Below are 5,408 nucleotides of genomic sequence, written 5' to 3' on the forward strand. Positions count from 1 at the left end.
TGGTTATGCAAACGTATATTTCGGGGTTTTGAAAAGGTATGAGCAAATAATTTAATTGATAAGAAAAATAAATTAATAATTAAAAAATCTCTTGGCAAGGTATGAAAACTAGAAGTCCCATCCTAGTTATCCTTATCAATGGTGATGAGAATTATATTTTTGCTCCCACTAAGTCAACCTCTAACTATGAAGGTCAGTTAAGTGGACAAATCAATTTAACACCTAAAGTCATAGTCAACTCCTTAAGAAAAGACTAGAGTTATAGGAATCTAAATTAATCAGCAAGAATAACAACTATCAATCACGATGAGTTTGATAACTCAAGAGTTACCAATTAATCAACCAAAGCCAATAGTAGATAATCTAAATTATAAATAAGGAAAAGCAATCATGAGTCTGAAATACCTCAAATTGTATTAATAAAAGAAAATCATAACATGAACGGTCCATAAACAAATAAAAGAGAAAATAACTAAAAAGAACATTGAACCTGAAAATTAAGGAAGGTGAAATCCTAATTCCTTTAAAAGGAATCCTAATCCTAAATCTTAAGAGAGAGCAGAGAACCTCTCTCTCTAAAAACTACATCTAAAATTATGAAAAGTGTATTATGATCTGATCTGAAGTATTCATGCATTCTCCCACTTTATAGCCTCTAATCTGTGTTTTCTAGGCCGAGAATTGGGTCAAAAATAGCCCAGAATTCGCTGGTTATAAAATCTGCCACGCTGGTTTTTCGTCACTGCGATGCGTCCGCGTGGAGCACGCATTCGCGTCGCCTAGATGTATGGCCACTATAGCAAATTATATATTAAATCGAAGTCCCGGACGTTAGCTTTCCAACGCAACTGAAACCGCATCATTTGGATCTCTGTAGCTCAAGTTATGGTCGTTTTAGTGCGAGAGGGTCAGGCTGACAGCTTTGCAGTTCCTTCAACTTCTTGTATTCCTTCCACTTTTGCATGCTTCCTTTCCATCCTCTAAGCCATTCCTGCCCTGTAATATCTGAAAACACTTAACACACATATCACGGCATCGAATGGTAATAAGAGAGGATTAAACATAGCAAAATTAAGACCAAAGAAGCATGTTTTCAGTCATAGCACAAATTCTGGGAAGAAATTGTAAAACCATGCAAATAGTATGAATAAGTGGGCAAGGACTTGATAAAAACCACTCAATTAGATAAACCATAAAATAGTGGTTTATCATGTGCGCGTCATTTTCAAAATCTGCACTTCCACGCGTGCGCATGCCTGACGCGCACGCGTCATATGCAAGATTAGGCCACAACATTGAGTGAACAGAGAGTTGTGCATGCGCGAGGCTGCCTTTGTGCGAATAGCACAAACACAGTCACGCGTACGCATGACCGACGCTTACGCGTCATCTATGATTTTGCTCACCGACGCGTACGCGTGACCGACGCATACGCGTCGCGTCCCGTTTTCCATCTTACTCCTTTATTCTCTCATTTCTTATTCTTTCCTTCCTTTCTTCTTCCTTCTCTTTTCCCTTTTCTTTTCTATACTTGTTGTTTTCATATTGGTGTTAAAATTCTCTTACTCAACTGTTGCATATTTTTTGCATTATTTTGGGTGCGCCTTGACTTGTTTGATCTTTAGTTGACATGCCTTGTGCTTCTATTATTTTCTCACTACATGTTGTCACGATCATGTAGTTGAGAACCTTGTTATTTGGAACTAGACCACATATGTTTTATTCCTTTTCATATATTTGCTCATGGGTTCTTTCCTTTCCTTTCTCCCTTTTTCAGGATAACCACCAAGAGGGAAAAGTCTCTAACTAGAGCAGTAAACAAGTCTGCCACACGATCTTTGGAGAAAGAGCATCAGTTGGAGCCACCCATCCACTTGTACATCTCTGCATGCACCAAGGATGGTGCAATCTTTAAGTGTGGGGAGGTCGATATCGACTTCCGCGGGTTAGTTAGTTCCTTTTCAACACCAATGTGGGATTTTCTTTGTTAGTTCATTGTTGCATTTGCATGTTTGATTGCATGTTTGTTACATTTTGTGCATATTTTACCACTGCTTGGTTGAAGTAATAATTTCTTTTCAAGACCCTACGTTATAGCATTTCACTAATTTAAATTAAACATTTGTGTTAAACTTGTTTGAAGCTTGTATTTGGAACATAGTTTATAGTTAAGAACACACAACCTGTGAGACTTGAGCTTAATTATATGATTACATTATTTAGCTATAAATTTTTATTCTTGTGTGTTTTCTTCTCTATGATTGTAATCTATATTTTGTTCCATTCTATATGTCCATTGTTTAGTGTATTTACATGCTTGCATATGATTGAGGCCATCATTTGTTATTTAACTCACTTATCCCAAATAGCCTATCCTTTCAATCACCTTTGTTAGCCACCTTGAACCTTTTTAATCCCCATTTGTTCTATATTTTACCACATCACTAGCCTTAAGTGGAAAAACAAGTAATTACCTGATTTGAATCTTTGGTTAGCTTAAGATAGAGATTGTGTGTCAACTAAGTGGGAAAAACTGTGGGAACATGGGTTGATAGGGAATGTGTTATGCTTCTACTTTATTTAAATATTGGGAATTTGGGTACCTACTCATGTGAGACCAGAAAAATTAAAAGTCCATGTGCATTGATATGTTATGTTTACTTTTATATTTTCAAAAAAAAAAGAGAAAAGAAAATAAAAAAGAAAAAGAATATATATATATATAAATAATATAAATAAATAAATAGGGAAGAAAATTACCCCAATATTAAGTTTAATAAATGATCAATGCATATGTGATAAAATTAAAGAAAAGTTGATACATGAGTATGTAATGCAAAAGTGGGAATTTTGGGTAGCTAGGCATGATTTTAGAGTTACATAGAGTGTGTATGTGTTTTAGGTGAGAGCTTAGGTTAATCAAGGATTTATATTTTTGCTTACTTGGCCATACATATATCCTCACCCATACCTTAGCCCCATTAGAACCTTGAAAAGACCTCATGATGTTTGCATTGGTATACTAAATACTTGTTGATTGTTTAGATGAAGAACAAAGTTTTAGAAAGCATGATTAGGAAGAGTAGAGTGATTGACCCTAGACACTTGAGAGATTAGAGTGCATATACACTTCTTGTGAGGGTTCAATGCTTGATTCTATGTTCCATGCTTTCATGAACTAGCTTCTTACAAGTTTACTTGTCTCTTATTGTGTGATTTGAATTAGTGGAATCCAATTTATGTTTGTCTTGGAAGATTTATTTGCTTTTAACCAAGTAGGTAAAAGCATTTTGCATTTAGTTGCATTCATATAGATAGTTTGCATTTCATGAATTCTACCATTCCTCTTCACTCTCTTATAGCATCTCTTGAGCTTAGCATGAGGATATGCTAATGTCTAAGTGTGGGGAGATTTGATGCACCACTATTTCGTGGTACATTTTGTACTTCATTGAGTGGATTTTATTCACTATTCTCACACTTATTCATAGAAATCGCATGTTTTACATTTTCCTTCCTGATTTTATGCTATGATTGAAAACATGCTTCGTTGGCCTTTAATTCGCTATTTTTTATCCTCTCTTATTACCATTCGATGCCGTGATATGTGTGTTAAGTGTTTTAAGGTTTTATAGGGCAGGAATGGCTTAGAGGATGGAAAGAAAGCATGCAAAAGTGGAAGGAATACAAGAAGCTGAAGGAACTGCAAAGCTATCAGCCCTGACCTCTTTTCACTCAAACGGTCATAACTTGAGCTACAGAGATCCAATTGAGACGGTTCTAGTTGCGTTGGAAAGCTAACATCCGGTGCTTTGCAACAATATATAAGTTGCCATAGTTGTCATACTGTTAGGCGATGCGCACACGTGGATCACACATACACGTGACCTGGGGAAAGTTCAATCCACGCTTACGCGTGGACGATGCGTACGCGTGACAGAGCCGCGACCTGTACATATCAGAAATCGCCCCCAGCAATTTCTGGGCTGTTTTTGACCTAGTTTTTGGCCCATAAAACACAGATTAGAGGCTACAAAGTGGGGGAATTCAAGGGATTCATTCATTCACTTTTTCATTCACACAATTTTAGGTTTTAAATGTGGATTCTAGAGAGAGAGGCTCTCTCCTCTCTCTTAGATTTTAGGATTTAGAATTTCTCTTCTACTATTATTGAACACTCTTTGTTATTTTAGTTTGTGAACTTTTGATGTTAGATTCAATTTTCATATTAATGTAATTGATTGTTTGGATTTTATTATCTCTTATTGCTTTTCTATGTTTTTGTGTTATGCCCTCCAAGTGCTGGACAAAATGCTTAGAAGGTTGTTAGAATAGGATTTTATGTTCTTGGATTGGTTGAGTGATTTGAGACACTTGAGTTATCAAACTCCTTTGTTGATGGATAATTGTTGTGTTTGCTAGTTGATTTGAATTCCTCTAACTCTAGTCTTCCCTTGGGAGTTGACTAGGACCTGGGAAATCAAATTGACTTATCCACTTGACATACCTTCATAGAGGTTGACCAAGTGGGAGTAATGCACAATTCTCATCACAATTGATAAGGATAACTAGGATAGGACAGTTCTCATACCTTGCTAAGAGCTTTTCTAGTTATTAGATTATTCCTTTTGCCATTTTACTATTGTTGCTTCTTATCTTAAATATCCCAAAATATGCCTTTACATAACCAATAACAAGAACACTTCCCTGAAATTTCTTGAGAGACGACCCGAGGTTTAAATACTTCGGTTATAAATTTTATTAGGGGTTTGTTACTTGTGACAACCAAAACTTTTGCACGAAAGGATTCTTGTTGGTTTAGAAGCTATACTTTCAACGAGAACTTATTTGTGAAATTCTAGACCACGCAAGAATCCGTTCGTCAGGTATATGGTGGTGGAAGTATGTAATCATTATGAAACCTACCATATCCTTGATTTGGGTATGCATATTGGGGAGGGTTTTGCTCGTTGTAGTATAGAGGCGGTTTCTCCTCCCAAAATTGATGCTCCAATTCTATGATACAATCCAAAATTGAAGTTATCAAGTCCTACAAAATGATCACAACCATACTCCAAACCAAGAGGGTCATAACTCATAGAGAAAATTGAAGATAAAAACTAAAAACATCAATTAACAAAATAAACAAAATCCTAACTAATAGCAAAAACAATCAAACAACTCAAAAAGTATCTATTCACACGGATTTGAATTCTCTAAAGTTTGAATTTCACTTTAGAAAGTGAAGTGTGATCTACTCTTGAATAGTTTCTCTTTCATATTTATTATTGGTCCCACCTATAAAATTAATGGTGAGAGATCACACTTTACTCTCTAAAGTGAAATTCAAACTTTAGAGGATCCAAATCCCTATTCACACTATTCACATATTCATAACAACCAAAAAC

This window comes from Arachis hypogaea, chromosome 9 (genome assembly GCF_003086295.3).
Source record: "Arachis hypogaea cultivar Tifrunner chromosome 9, arahy.Tifrunner.gnm2.J5K5, whole genome shotgun sequence".
NCBI lineage: Eukaryota > Viridiplantae > Streptophyta > Magnoliopsida > Fabales > Fabaceae > Arachis > Arachis hypogaea.